The 17,447-nt window shown below is 31.0% G+C and overlaps 1 long non-coding RNA gene across 1 annotated transcript; it reads left to right on the forward strand.

Annotated features, from left to right (window-relative positions):
- Positions 1-4,697: 4,697 nt before the first annotated feature.
- Positions 4,698-5,968, forward strand: LOC143074840 (uncharacterized). Its single transcript, XR_012978114.1, has 3 exons — positions 4,698-5,047; positions 5,554-5,655; positions 5,863-5,968. It is a non-coding gene; the product is annotated as an uncharacterized LOC143074840 (long non-coding RNA).
- The last annotated feature ends 11,479 nt before the right edge of the window (positions 5,969-17,447 follow it).

A 17,447-nucleotide genomic window follows, 5' to 3' on the forward strand; every position in this document is an offset into this window, starting at 1 on the left:
AATGAGGGCAAAGGTCAAGCTCATAATGAAGTTTCTCATGCCACAAGACTCACCATATTATGACAAGACATCTTCATGCTACATATTCAGAAGCAAGGTCAATTTAGAATTATACTTTTAGGTCATGGTAATATGCACAAGGATAATAGTTACGCTGAACGGGGCCCACTGGTCACATGAACAGAAACGGTAAAAATTGAGTCTATACGCGACAAAAAATAGTACATGATTTCCGGTGTAAAGTGAAAGTACGTTATTAAGGGGATACACAGTTTATACTTGCTGTTATACAATACGGATATGAGCTTAATGCAAAGTTCCGGAATAACCATATTTCAAAGGATACTGTTGAGAGAGATACAAAAAGTAAAAAATAATACACAAATAATCAATAATCATAATGATTCATTCAAAACAAACAATTGAAAATGTATAGAAGATTCACCCTTTACTCTATTAATATCTTAAATTGAGTAACATGGCTTATTTTTCAGAAAAAATAACCTTATGGCCTATATTGCACTCTCATGACATATAACTTACCTCTTGTCATCCTACACAGATATTGACTATGGTAACCTGTGGTCACCCTACACAGATTTTGAACATGGTTACCTCTGGTCACCCACACAGATATTGGCTATGGTTACTTCTGGTCATCTTACACAGATATTAAACTACCTTTAGTCACCCTACAATAAATTGGCTTATGCTACCTATGGTAGCAATTCATAAATAATATAATTAATATAGTAACTTCTGGTCGCAGTACACATATATTGAATTGTGTTGCCATTGCCAACAAATATATATAGCAATTGCCTTTTTTGAATGTGGTTACCTCGGGTCACCATACACAGATATAAAATTATTTATCTTTAGACACCATGCATAAATATTGAATTTAGGTACCTTTATTAACCCTACTTAGATGTTTAATTTGGTAATCTCTGGTCACACTACCAAGATGTTGAATGTGATTACCTCTGGTTACCTTACAAAGATATTGAATATTGTTACCTGTGGTCACCCTACAAAGATATTGAATATGGTGACCTCTGGTCACCCTACCACAATTTTGAATATGGTTACCTCTGGTCACCTTACACAGATATTGAATAAGGTTACCTCTGGTCACCTTACAAAGATATTGGGGAGAAAAAAACCATGGAAATATTGTGCAAAGCATGAAAATGGGCTAGAGATCAAGGGCATTTTGATGTGCACAATAGAAGATACTATCTGACACCAGTTGACATTAAGAATATATGTCAACGTTACAAAATGGATAAAAGGTATCAAAACATAATCAAAAGATTTACTTAAAATATGTACATACTACTTTGTTCTTGTCAAAAATCCAAAGAAACAGGCTTTGTCTCTACGTATCCAGTCATCTAAAAATAACCATTATCCGGACTTAAGTTACCTCTGATTACTTGTACCAAATCTTTATATTGAACGTACACAGACAAAGACTTTGCTACCTCTGATAACACTTAACATATAAAGATTTTGGTAACCTCTGATTAATGAACACATATATGGACCTGGGTCGCCACTTGTACCCTTAAATGTTTGCAGAATTTGATAATCACTTTTCACCATTTTGTTAACTCTGGTCACCTTAAACATTTATATAATGATACACAGATATTGACTAGGGCTACCTTAAACATACTTGTGTTTCCTATGTCTATTTTAGATATGTATATAATCTATATTCCTTTTGAAACCGTTCACATATATTGACTTTGGTTACCGCTGTTCACCGCAACTTTGGTCACATCTGGACAATTTAAAAATATTGATAGCTTTACACAAAGTATATCATTGGTTCCGTCTTGTTACATCTACATACTTTGGTAAAGTTAAATGTAAAGAGCATTTGGTATTTAGTACCTTACACTGGAATTGACGTTGGTAACCTCTATCACATTCATAGATACAGACTTATGTTTGTGGTCATTTAAACTGATGCACTGTATGCAAACCCAATTGTTCGTCTGTTTAAATCATTACTTTATATAGATATTTAGACCTTTATTCACCATTTTAATCTTTTTACCAATCTGATTGTAAACATTCACTTTACACAGTAAATGAACATTGGTGTTTTCTGGTCAAATTATACAGATGTACTGTTGACATTGGTTCTGTACATGTCAGTACTGGTATTGATCTATGATATTTCTACAAAAGTTGGTTAAATTTTATATTTCCTCATTTGTTTTAGAATTCATCAGAATGATGCTGTAGCTGTACACGAGCTATGCACACAAATACTGAAGGAAGAGATAATTTTCTACCAAGAATTGAAAGAGTAATTATTCTTTTATAATTATGTACTTTTGTAAATTTTAATGACTGATATAAGCATAATGCAGAAATTACTGATTGATACCCTGTTTTGTTTTTTAGACATGACTGGATTGCCTTCTGTTCAAATGACTTATTTTTTTTATAGTACTCGTCTGTCCAATTTCGAATATGATTTTGTCCGTAAAATGTTTCAATGAGAGCTGTACAGATGAGTTTTCTGTAGGCTGAACGTAGATCTGACTTCTTAAAATAGATGCTTTGTATTTTTGGTTTTTATCCTTTTGAGTGTTTTTAGTGCTACATTTGTTCACAAGTCATATATTTTGTCAATAGATTTTACATTTTTGTCTTTTCAGTTTTAATTGAGGTTATTTAATATGAGTACAATGTAGCTAGTTTGTCGTCTTCTCTTTCATTAAATGAACATGATTTCAACATAAAATTTATTATTCATACTCATACTTCTGGACATTAGATATGTAACATTTACATTGTAGGGGAGTACAGCCATTAGTAATCATTTACCAGAATGAAGCACAAAGAAAAAGAATGATGAAACTACAAAAAAATGTAGCAGAAAATGTGGTGCTTTTAGATGCTACATATAAAGGTATATACTTATAATCATGAAATGTCAATTTAAAATTTTGATACGTTAAAAAAAAATGAACTGTGTGACAATAAATTTACAACATATTTTTGGTTTGTTTAAGGATTAACTGCCTATGGTTATTCATTCTATGCTCTTGTTGCAAGAGATGAACTGCAAGGCAATTCAATCAAATCTTTTAATTAATTTGCCTGTAAAAATTACAGGTTAAACTATGACATTATTCACATATTCTTGCAGTGATAGTTATTTGACAATTGACCAATAGACAATGCTATGAAAGATTCATCTAAAGAAACATTTTTTCCTGCATTTCAAAATTAATGCAATTAAGGTCAACAACAATTTCAGTTGAATTTTGGTAAAGAATATTAGATAAATAATTTTGCATAATAATATTTATCTCATGGACTAATGAAACTTACAAAAACATCAATTTCCTTAAAAACTTTTGAGAGTGCTCTATGGGAAGGCCATAAAACCAAAGCATGCAAGATTCATTCATAGTCAGGTTTACATATAACATAATAATTAAAGCTTTGTTGGGCTTGTTTCCAAACTTTTCAATCACAAATTGAGAATCTTATTGATATAAAAAAATAAGAATTTACATAATTATTTACAAATTAACCAATAGTATTATAGAATAAAAACCAATATGAGATAGAGATACAAATTGTTGATACTGCAGTGTTACATTTTGTTTACTAGATCTTTTATGGTAGACAGAGATACCAAATAAATCAGCGCACTTAATGAAGTATTTCCAAAAAGCCCCGTTTTACTTTGCTGGTTTCATGTTTTACAGGTATTATATCATTCAATATATGAATCATACATTTTACCTTATTCTTTATTGTAAAAAAAATCAGTTATTAAATGAGAGTTATGCTGTGAAATTTCACTCTATTGAATCAATAGGTATGAATTGCATTGGATTTAACATTTTATATTTTGTTTTTGTTCATAAGCCTGAGGTCAGTTTTGATTTAATAAATCAACTCTTTCGCATTAATACTTTCATAGATCAAATATTATCTTGTTGAAAAATAATTAGTCATGATATATTCAAGACAATATTTAATTATTATTATCAAGAAATCTTTAAGACATGAACTAAATATAAATAATTTGGTTTACAAGCTGTGTACATATTTTTGAATAAAAAAAAATCTGGTGTATCAGGACCCGTGCACGCACAAACCAGAAAAAAAGTTATTGACTATATCAGAACTATGAAAATATGTACCAAGGTAATCAAACGTGCTAGTTAAGACAAATAAAATATAATGAACATATGATACCACAGTGAAATAGAATAATTTTCAAATTGGTCAATAACTTTGAGTTGGTCCTGACAAATTCAAATAATGAATTCAAATATTAATTATGTACTAGGTGAATGTTAATTTACATAGTATAACTGGACCTGATTCTGAAGAAAAAAAATTATAACAGTCTTGTATGCAGAGGATGTGAAACATTGTTTTTAAAAATTAATCACGAGTTTGTTGCCTCACAATGAAACACGATTGGTTATTGATATGTTAATATTATAAGAAAAATCCCTGTAGAAATGAGACATCAGTGGGATCTTTTTTCTCTTTTTCCAATATAGTAATTGTTTTAATATCAAAAGATGATAAATCATATCAACAAGATTTTTCAAAATGAGTCAATTAAAACGCAATAATAATAATAAAAAAAAATACAATAATTTTGGTTGATAAAAGATAAAAAAAAAAAACCCAACAACACTAAAACATATAGCAATGAATCTCTATTGAATTATATCAGTAAAATAATTTAGAAAGTACAAAGAGTTGCTTAATGCGATTTAAAGATCTTACCTATAAATGTACAATGCTTATGAGTACATGCGTGTTTAATCTATAAATTTTGTTTCTATACTCAAAAGAAATGTGTCAATATAATTTTTCATCAGAAAGAAGACTTTTCTCAAAAAGTTCAAATGTTGCAAGAGAAGATGCCTTCCAAACAAATAACAGACTACTTGTTAGACAACTGGAGTACTGACAAGTGGGGATGTCAATGGGCCAACTATGGAAGACATTTGTTTTATGAAGATCAAGATACAAATAACTTAGTTGAAAGGTTATTAATACATTTTATACACCTTATATATTACAAGATCAAAAGTTTAAGCATCATCTAATTATTATCTTTTTGATAATAGTAACTAAGTATATTTTATTTTGGGGATATATTTTCTGAACTGTCTCTGTTTTTATAAGCTGAAGTATAAAAAGTGTTACACTTTGTCTAAATCCTACTTCTTCGTGGGTAACCAAAGACTTAAAATGATATAAACTAAACAATTTTTAACTATACGGAGAGATTATTGCCGTTCTTTCATGAAAGGGTTATGCAAATTTAATACAAATATCATAATCGTCAATGCAAGTCGATAATTACATAAAAGCAGACAAAATGAAAAATGTAGTCTAGCAAAACCTGTTGTTCATGAGAACATTGAAATGAAAAATATAATGCTACTTATAACATTCAAATGTATACACATTAAAATTTTATATACTTTCTATTTGTACATTCAACCATAAATCATAAATTCAAAGTCATTAACATTTTGTCATTTTCAGGTTTTTCCTGGGCATGAAATACCATTTCCTTGGTGGGTATGCCAATAGCAGAGTAGAGGACTTACTAATCCTACTCCGTGGAAATGTAACTATGTTTTATGAGTAAGTAAGTTTAAATTTGTCACAATCCTGTTCTTCTTATCGTTCACTTGAATCGTCTGAAATTAAAAAGATCATTTCAATTTAAGATGCAAATACATTGAATATTAAATACTGTGAATTCATTTTTTTAAGAAATAATTTATTAATAGATCTTGGATTTATGTTTTCATAATCAAAAATAAATTAAAAAAAACATCGTGATTTTAGCTATCTAGATGAACTCGAAAAGATTGGTCGTCTGAAAAATATGGGAGGACAAAGGGAAGACAAAAGAAAATTGACAGCAGAGAATATGCTCAAGGCAGGACTCGACCAAACTGTGCAATGGACTTCATCCACAGTGTGTACTGTTCCATCACAGACAGCATTTGGGACGATTCATAATGTGGACATTGTCAATGTAGTGTGCAATTGTCCAGCTGCAACAACAAGAGGCAAGTTCTTTTTATTATCTTAAGTCAGTTCAACAATGTTTAAAACTACACCATCAAGTATGAATTGTTGAAATTAAGATTATTTATTTCGGGTGCCGTATATGTCCCGGAAATGCTTACCCTTCTGCAGCACCTAATTTTACTTCAGGTTTTTAGTAGAATTCGTGTTGTTTATTATTTTTTTTACTGTTGTTGTAAATGTCTTTTGGTTTTATGAGTCTCTTCGGTTTTGATTGTTTTTGTCTTCCAACAAGGCGTTTCCAACCGTCATCAGGTTATACAAGTGCAAATAATCATTTGCCTCATCAAATTTTCTAAAACATTGCGATCCAATTTAAGTAAATTTTTACTGAATGATCATTAGTGGTTTTGTTTAAAGTTTGTACAATTGAAAGTATACCATAAGGGTACAATGCAGTTATTTATGTTCCATTCTCTACTATTTTTCAGGAATGTGTAAGCATGTTCATTTAGCTGAATTGATTGCTTCTAAAAGGAACATCGACCTCACTGTAGAGCGTAGATCAGAAGCAATGGGGGTATTTAATGCAGAACAATATTTTTATGACAGAGATAACAACCAGGTAGAGGTTTTGTCCAGATTGGGAAATGTATCAGTTGTTAATTTGACCTCATTCAAATGTACATGTTTTGCCAATAGCCATGGTATACATTGTGTTTGTGTGATGGTAGCAAAAATGGTAGTTCCATCACCTGACAGAGAGTCTACCTCAATTGATGAAACAAGACAACAATTAAAGGAAGACAAAGAAACAACCGACCAGGCTATTAAAAGAAAAATTGAGGAAATCAATATATATGTAAACAATAAAAATTTCCAGACAATTGACGTGAAAAAAAAGAAAACTATTTCAAAAGCACTCACAACGGCATTACATATTTGTAAGACAACAAACTTTTCTAAAACAACAAGTAAGCGAAAGCAGCAACCGCTGTTTCCAAGCAGAAAATCCAAAAGTTCAAAAACTGATCATGACTATTCAGTAAGCCGATGTGTGTTCTGAAAATACGGGGGCGTAAAGTTAATGATGATGGCAGTTTCAAATCTACCCACAGAAAGAAAGACTCCAATCGTAAACCATTTCAATGAAAAAAATAATGAAATATTATATTGATTTTGAAAAACTGCTTTTTCTTGATATTCATTCAAAAATTTCATATGTTACATTGGTGCCTAAAGGCTTTAAAAGTAGGACATATACAGTTTGATCTTTAAATGTTTTGCAAAGATACTGATGTTACCAAATGTATATAATTTAATATAACAAATACCTATTCCTAATGAAGATTTTGTCAAGCAGATACATTGGCTAATTATTACATTGGACTAGGTCTGTTTGCTGTCTTAAGTAGGTAATATTTTTTTAAGCAAATGATCAAATATGTATTAAGTTACGATAATACGTGTGATGTGTCTAATAAATCATTACCTGGCAGCATTGTCTCTATTGTCTTCCAAAAGGCCTCAAAAACTTGTCCATGCATTGCCTTGTTAACATTTGTTTTATTTAGTTTAAAATTTTCTCTGCAAATATAAGTTAAGACAGCAATTTTATTATTACAGGACATTACTTTACCTACATAATTTTATACAATGACACCATTTTAATTCTTCTAGTTTTAATAAGAATCATTTAATTTAAACAAAGAAAAGACTTTACAAGAATGCATTTTATTTTATTGACTTAAATATCCTTTTTAAAATGTTTTAATATGTTGGTACTATAATGCTTAATTTATGTCATTAATAACAAAAATTGCATTCAATAATTTCAAATGTTTCCTAGCTACAATAAAATAGAGCATGTTAAAAGGTTGAAAAATAAATGAGAATAGCAATGTTATACATATCAACAATAAAACATAGGACCAAGTCGAATTGTAAGGCCAAATTAAATAGTAATTTGTACATCAATAATTATAAGTTAATCGTTCTACCTAGCTTCCGATAAAAATGTAGTGTGGATTGTTTCAAGTTTATGACCATTAAGAAGTAGATTGTATACATGTATGATTTAATAGTTAGTATTCTAACGATGCTATTAATTTTAAAATGATTGATTGCATGTCAGTTTGCTTTGATAAGTTTATTATTTAGTACACAGAGAAATATGAAACTTGCACAACCTTGAGTTGTTTTTTACATTTTGGTCGGGTTGTTGTCTCTTTGACATATTCCCCGTGTCCATATAGTTATATTCAAACAAAATCTATTTTTGAACAGCTGGTAGTATGTTTGTGTTTGAATCATGTTTTGTTTTAATTACTTATGATGTGTCATTTCTCTGTATATTAAAATGATAATTACACATTTCCATTCGCAATTAACACAATTGTTCATTTTCTATATATACATTTGTAGACCTCGAGTGCAAAAAGATAGATTGCATTATAGACTTGATTATGAATTTATGATCTGAATTTTGTTACAAATTTAGTTTAGAATAATTATTGAAACAGATAAACAATAATTTGAATAGATGAGAATACTCAGTTTATAATTGATTGTTTAGAAGATGAATACATAATGATCATAGTATTTGGAAAATGTATGTTTTATATATTTCATGTTAATCTATTCTAGATGTTTGCATTTTCTATTGTGTATTTTATTCTATACTCTTAGTATGTAATAAAGATGTCAAGAAGACGATTGCTTTAAAAATTTGTAGCCATTATAGATCCAATGTTCGTAAAATCTGAACAATTGAATTCCCCTCAAACACTTACTTAGTTTTTTCAATGTCACCTTTTTTTGGGGCATATGCCCCTTTCATTTTTCGGCATACAGCCTTTTTGGTGGCTTCTTTATCGACAAGAGCCTCGGTTACAGTATTTAAGGATTGTACTTGATAGTCAACATCACCTGAAAATGAAATGAGATACAGTTGTGATCTTTTCTTGCAGTTAAGCTAAAAAATATATGTAATAAGACATATTAAGCACCGTTATGAAAGTTCTTACAACAAAAAAATGTCTTACAGATTGGAAAAGCGACATGTATATGATTCACAGTAGACATATGATTTCTAATGATACAGTAATATACCAAGGGATCCTAAACTCAAGCATGAACATTATAATGGGCACCACATAATGAGCTGGATCTCCTAACCATTCTAGATAACCTGAGACCACCCGGGTTTTTGGTGGGGTTTATGTTGCTCAGTTTTATTTTTTCTATATTGAATTTTAATTAGTGTTGTCAAATCGTACACTTTTGCCTAACCGGTTACTCGTATAATCGTTCGACCGATTAACCGGTTAACTGGTAGTTTAAGTTAATGTTTGAAGGCCTTATCAATAGTACCTTTCACATCGATATAAGAAAATGTGGTATGAGTATCAATGTGACTACATTCCATCCAAGTCATACATTTACGTTTTTTACAATACGATGAATTGAAGTTTGGCCTTTGGTTTTATAAGGCTTGTCTGTGAAGATTCCTGTCGAAGTTTGACTTTTAAAAATCAAATACACGGTATCAACTATGGCGTTTGTACTAACTTCAAATTGAAAAATGAAAAAACCGTCTTGATCTCGTAGAATTGAATATGTCTGAAACCGATGATTCTTCCATTTTGTCTTGTTGTCTCCGAAAATAATGTGAGGTGTTTCAATTAAAATTGATCAATCCTGACATTCGTACCGTCAAGTATACATTCACGTTTGTTTGCTTTTTACAGTTTTTGAGTTAGCATTTAGTTTAAAGTATGACAAAGACTTGCACGACGGAGATTGCTCATTCAGATGTAGGTCTACACAATATAAGATCAAAAATGAAATAATGAAGTAAATAGTAAAATTTAATCGTCTTGAAAATTACTGTTAAAAAAACATGAAACTAATTATGTTTCCTTAAGATCTTGCCCCGAGCTGAGAGACAAGTTCTAATTAATTTAATATTTTTGGATTAACAATACCAATCAATATACTGGACAATTGATTTGTCAAATTAATTACCACGACGACAAGGTTTAAAGAAAACACAACTATTATAATGATTTCAATACAAATCTAAATAAATATATCAAATCTATTAAAATTGAAAAAAAGTCCGGTTAACCGGTTAGTGTTTTTTGTATTCGGTATTCGGTCGTTCGAACGGTTAACCAGTTAACCGGTTAACCGTTGACAACACTAATTATAATGATTGCAGTTTTGACTTTTTTTTTCTTTTTTTTTGCCCAGCTTTGTCAGTTTGTTCTCCAAATTTCAGTTTGATTGTTCCTTTCGATCCATTCACCATTCCTTACCTACTACTCTATGAATGCTTTTAAAAAAACACGAGATCATCAGTTTATGTTTTAACCAGCAAAAACTGTTTTTGAGAATCAAGTGTATTCACTAACATACAATAAAATTCTATAGTCTTGCTGAACCAGTAATGCACATCAAACCTGTTCTTGTTCTTTTTTCCTTCTCTTCGATTGTCTTACATTTCCTACAAATGATAAAAAAACATGACATGACTTATGTTTAGATGACCAGAGGTTAACGAATTCGAAATCTGCATAAGGTGACCTGAGGTAACCAAATCCAATATCTGCATAAAGTGACAGAGGTAACAAAATCCAATATCTGCATTAGGTGACCAGATATAACTAAATCCAATATCTGCATAAAGTAACCAGAGGTAACCAAATTTAATATCTTCATAAGGTGACCAGAGGTCCTCAAATCCAATATATGCATAAGGTGACCAGATATTTAACAAATCCAATTTCTTCATAGGCTGACCAGAGGTCCCCAAATCCAATATCTGCATAAGGTGACCAGAGGTCCCAAAATCCAATGTCTGCATAAGGTGACAACAGGTCCCCAAATCCCCAAAATAAATTAAATGCATACATACCACTCTCACCTACATTTTATGAGGACTTCTGATAAAAGAAGATAAACATATGATTATTTTCTTAGTAAATTCAATTTTATTTATCCAAAAGTATCTGATGAGGATAAGTAGAAATTGACTAAATTATCAACTGTCCATGCTCTTGCCAATGTTGAAAGATAAAGGATTTTTCTTAGATTTGTTTATAGATGATCATGAAAGATAATGTTCATTGTGTAAAATTTTATCGGTATATTAAACTTAATGTAATAATATTCTATATTTTTGTTGAACCCATAATGTATATCAAACCTGTTCTTCTTCTTTTCTCTCTTTCTTTCATTGTCTCAAACTTTCTACAAATGATATGAAAAACATCAACTAATTGTATGTAAATGTTAATTACCAGAGATAACCAAGTCTGAAATCTGCATAAGGTGACCAGAGGTAACCAAATCCAATATTAACATAAGTTGACCAGAGGTCACCAAATCTAATATTTACATAAGGTGACCAGAGGTCACCAAATCCAATATTTACATAAGGTGACCAGAGGTCACCAAATCCAATATTTACATAAGGTGACCAGAGGTCACCAAATCCAATATATGAATAAGGTGACCAGAAGTTACCCCATTCTAGCATATTAAGGCCAACAGAGGTTAACAAATCCAATTTCTAGTTAAGATGACCACATGTAATCAAATTTAATATTTGTGTAAGGTAATCAAGAAACAAAAAATGATTTGTTCAATCAAGCCTAAGTGGCCATTTTACCAGAAACGATTGCAAGTTTTAAGTTCAAAAAGAATAATAGTTGCAGCATTACATAAACATAGTGTATGTTTCCATCATATTAAAGGTTTGATACAATAAATTAAATGCATACATACCACTCTCATCTACATTTTCTGGGGACTTCTGAAAAAAGAAGATTTCCTTCTAGTCTGTGATTCGAACATTTGAAAAAACGTGTCATCACAAATGACAAATCATGCAAAATGGATGAAACAAATATTTTGCTTTGAATGAAATTTAATTAAACTTAAGTTTGTGTTATTCATTGTATTCAATTGCTCAGTATGTTAATTTTATTTACAGATTATACAGACGGTGACAGGCTCTAGATCTATGGTGTATTGCTCAATAGAAAGAAGAATTGTCTATTTTTAGTTTTCTATTTTTAGAACTACAATATTACTACACAGAAGAGTACTATTTATAGGGTGACCAGTGTGCACCGTTCAGCGTAACTATTATCCTTGTGCGGGTAGCATACAAAGGAACACACTGTATCATGATGACACACCCAAAGTGCATAGGTCAAGAGTCAAAAGGTCATAGTCTGGTCAAGAGTTCCATGTCAAAAATACACAACAGTCCTGCACGAAAGTTCATCACGGTACACGTAACAATGTCTTATGTCATGATGCACTATGCCAAATACAGAAAACATGGGTCAGGGAGACATATACAGAAGACATATAACTTAACTCAATGGAACAGTACTTGTATTGCAGGTCACTATACACAAGTGCCTTCAACATAGGACATACAGTCTCGCAACACTTCAAAGTTAAAACCGTCTTTCACAAAAGTTTGAGCAGGATTCTTTGCAACGATAATCTTACCACTGTTAATTGAAAATCGGGTAGTGCAGTTATGTCAATAAAATAAAACGGTAAGATAAGACAGTAAAACACTTAAAACTAGGGTTTACCATTAATTTCTAACCTTACCATGTGATAGCACTATGGTTAACTGATAGAAACACATGATGCAGTCATGAAATTGAATATGCGATCAGAACAATACAAGACAAAGTTGGAAACAAATGAAAGTAATTATACATACGAATTTTTAATCACGATGCACAAATAAGGAACCGTAGTTTTTATTCAATTTATTCATTTAAAATGCACGCTCGCGTTAATCAATGGAAAATAACACTGTATATATATATATAAACGATCAATCTTGTAATAATGATAAATAGATATTAAATACAATTTAAAAATACAATAAACAATTATGATATGGCAATACAGTACAAATATCATGGTAATGTTAAAAGTACTTTGATTTGTAGTTATGTTTAAATTTTTATACTGTATTTGATTTTTTAATTGAATTAGGAAGAGCATTCCATACTTTTGGTCCAGTATACGAGAAACTAGACTGTATTTGGTTTTGGAATTAAGAAATTATCTGAAGATGAAAATTTCGTATTGTATTTTTGGTTTGCAGAAGCTGATAAAATAAGACTGGACATATATTCTGGAGCTAAGCCATGTTTTGTTTTATACATTAGTAATGATTTATGATAAAGTATTCTTTGTGTGATCGGCACAATGTTACATTCGTGAAATAATTCGTTTGAAGGTTTGGTGTAATCATGTTCGTCTAAAATTATGCTTGCTGCCATTTTTTGTAGTTTTAGTAAATTATCTAATAAAAAGTTATTATAGTTTCCCCATATTGAACAACAATAATCTAAGTGAGGTTAAATGTAAGCTTTATAGTACATTTGTCTAGCTTTGTGACTTAAATATTTCTTTATCCTTTTTTGTAAAGCTAAAGATAGAGATGCATCAATAAAAACACCTAGAACCTTTTTACATGTACTTTCTTTAATTTGTTGTCCATTTATAGCAAGACAAATGTTTTCATTTGATGTATTAGAAAGCTTCTGCTTAGAGCCAATACATATAGCTTCCGTTTTAGATATATTTACAACCATTTTATTGTCATCACACCAGCGAAAAATGTCTTGTAAAACCGTATTAAGCTTTTGACTGATACAACGTTTACGTCTTTAATGTGTCCATTTCAAGTCAAAAATTATCAAAACGTCGTATCTTTCAGTCCCTTCGCCATGACACCTTAAATGGGCATAATCGAATCTTAATCATTCAGTGTCTAAATGATATAGGAAAAAGTAAAGTGGCCGGTTAAGGCCTTTTTGCGTTTTCGGGTTTTCGCGTTTTCATCCCCCATATAAATCTATAGGGCGAAAACGCGAAATCCAAAACGCTTAAACGCGAAGTTGAAAACGCGAAAAGGCGAAGTCCACGAAAAGGCGAAGTTCAAAACGCGAAAACACTAAGTCGAAAACGCGAAAAGGCGAAATATTTTTTCTTACAGATTTCGCGATTTCGACTTTGCGTTTTTCCGTTTTCAACTTCGTCTAATTTATGAAAATATTCAAAGTACGTCACAGATATGAAATTTATATGATATTCATTTAAATGACTTATACTTTGTAGTCTTTACTTTTCTACATTGGCTAGAGGTATAGGGGGAGGGTTGAGATCTCATAAACATGTTTAACCCCGCCCCGTTTGTTTTTTTTTTTGCCTGTCCCAAGTCAGGAGCCTCTGGCCTTTGTTAGTCTTGTATTATTTTAATTTTAGTTTCTTGTGTACAATTTGGAAATTAACATGGCGTTCATTATCACTGAACTAGCATATATTTATTTAGGGGCCAGCTGAAGGACGCCTCCGGGTGCAGGAATTTCTCGCTCCATTGAAGACCTGTTCGTGACCTTCTGCTGTTGTTTTTTTCTATGGTCGGGTTGTTGTCTCTTTGACACATTCCCTATTTCCATTCTCAATTGTATTGTCTCCAATTATATTTAAAATGTTACGTAATAATAACATGTGTATAGTGAAAAGACGAAAAGGCGAAATCGCGAAAACGCGAAACCCTAACTGTCATCAAAAAAGTTATCCAATCTTATTTCATATTGTGCCTACAAGTAGTAAACAATCGTACAATACTCGACTTTCATTATCAGATAATTTTATTGTCCCTAAATCAAATACAGAATTATACAAATCAAGTTTTTTTTTTTAGTGGTCCAAAAGTGTGGAATTCACTGTCCAGTGATATTAAAAAATTAAAAAGTATATCTGCATTCAAAAACTCTTACAATTCATTTTATTTTTAAAAGTGTTAAATTTATAAGTTAAGCCACAATGTATACCATAGGCGTTTTTGTTGTTGTTGTTATATTACTTTATATACGTCTATTGTTTACATGTGTGTAATAAAGTAGGCTAATTATGTTTTATTCATATTGTTAACATTTTATGTAGAGAGCCTTATTGAAAATTGGTTTAATCCAAATAAGTTACTCTTTAAATAAAGATCTTATTGTTACTATTATTATTAAAGAAAACGCGAAATCGCGAAGACGCAAAAACGCGAAAATGCGAAATCGAGAAATCGAAAACGCGAAAACGGAAAGAAAAAATATTTCACCTATTCGCGTTTTCAACTTCGCGTTTTCGCACTAATGAATATGAAGGGCGAAAACGCGAAAACTCAAAAACGCGAAATGGCCTTAACCGGCCGTCATAAAAAAAAGTGTTTTGTGCCATTTATTTATAAAGATGGCATTGTCAACCCCCTTAAATATATTTTGATTGCTATAAAACGTCGCATATTAATTCTTCAAAAATTCATAGTTACCTAGAATGAAAACAACACTTCTAAAAATTTACAAGGGAGTATGTACTAGGTCTAGGCATTGTTGAATGCGTCTGTTATTTTTTTATATAAAGAATGGACATATTTTTTCAGTTTATTTCCGATTCATGTGTTTGATTGTCCTTCTGGTATTTTCGCCCCTCTTTAAGAAAGACCAGCTGTCACAGGAAAGATAACATCTTACAGATTAACCAACCATATACAAACTTATTTTTATTTATTGGTCTAATTCTTAAGGGTGTGCGGGGCTCTTGAAGTTGTAGTTTCAAACGTTAGCTTTGAATTTCTGCCAGTTACCATGGTTACAAGGATGGTTCTGAAACACCAGCAATTAAAAGTTCCTATGATAGCGGGATGATTAAAATTATATCAGGGTATGACAGTAGAGAAAGGAGATACGTTTGATACAACACTATTCTCGTTGAAATGATGTTTGAGTTGAATGCCAGAAAATTGGGTTCCATCATAAAACAAAGTCACCTGTTTTGAATCATAATTCATAAAGTTATCTAAGTTTTTTGTTCATGCTCTTGACATAGCACTTAAAGAAACAAATCCAAGCACAATACTTTTTGGTCTAACATCTTTGAATAAAAATTCTATCCTTAACGAGATACTTCCTTGCATGGTACAATTTGTCCTCATAGATCTTTTGGAAAGATACTTAGCATTTGTTGTATTTAATGCTTCTGAATGAGTGACAATTAAAGCTGGGTTAGGTTTGATCTTGCAAATCTTGATCACGACATCTTCCAAAGAAATATGATAGTTGGTGTCAATTTCTGCAGACATTAAATACCAACTTGGATCGTTGCAGTATAGTTTTAGTTTAAGGGATAACATATTTATTAGGTATTTATCCAACTTAAAGATATCAGAAAAAATTGGTACCTCAATTTCTAATGTTTTTAAGTTAAAAATAATTTTTCTGCATTTATACAGATCATTGTTCGTCGATATTTTATTCATGTGATCATAAATGTCTTTTAATCATAGACTAGAAGATAATTGTATACTCTTTGTGAGTCCTGGCCATACTGCAGGAATGTTGTCATCATATACATGTTGTGAATTCTTACAAAAAGATCACATGTCTCAATGAAATAAAAGGTTTTGCGGTTAATCATGCTGATCCAGGTGATAATGGTTATTGTAAATATGTTTCATTTTGAATTGTCACAATCGGGGATCAGAGGCCATCACTTTATAAGTTACGAGAAAGGGAGCATAGTCACGGTTGTCTATCTAGCTGAGATATTGAAATTCCATATCCGGCTCGTGATAGCGAAATTAAAAATTTCGAAGACAGGACTTATCTACGCAAAACTGGTACGAAGTTGTGTTTGAAAGTGTTACATTTTGTACTGTAGATACAGAAATCTAAAGAAGAACATTTTGCTATCTAGTTACAAACAATTATAGTCTATGTGCTGCCGATATGTTAACTTGGCATGGCTAAAATACAAATGATTTATCTTTAAGTGAAACGTGCTTAGTTATTTATTAAATGTTTTGAAACAAAATTAATGTTGATACCAAAAGACAAATATTTGATTGATAACCGTTATTAATGTTAGGTTTAATGAAAAAAATCAACGAATTTTAACTGATCGGATCTTGATTTTTTTCTAAATATATCGCAATAAAAGGAGGTGCTACTAAGTTGGTAATTTGTCTTCTATGATGTACATTAATGCTTTTAAACCAAAACTTTGAATTCATAAAATTGTTTTTAATCAGATCTTGAGAAATTATCTGGTGTAACGGGGTTCCTAACTGAATAATGTACAAGTAATATAGAAATAGATAAAGGCAACAGTAGTATACCGCTGTTCAAAACTCATAAATCCATGGACAAAAAACAAAATCGGGGTAACAAACTAAAACCGAGGGAAACGAATTAAATATAAGAGGAGAACAACGACACAACACTAAAACGTAACACACACAGAAACAGACCAAGCATCAGACAAAATCCCACGAGAATAACAAATATAACATCAAAACCATA

This window comes from Mytilus galloprovincialis, chromosome 5 (assembly GCF_965363235.1).
Source record: "Mytilus galloprovincialis chromosome 5, xbMytGall1.hap1.1, whole genome shotgun sequence".
In the NCBI taxonomy this organism is placed as follows: domain Eukaryota; kingdom Metazoa; phylum Mollusca; class Bivalvia; order Mytilida; family Mytilidae; genus Mytilus; species Mytilus galloprovincialis.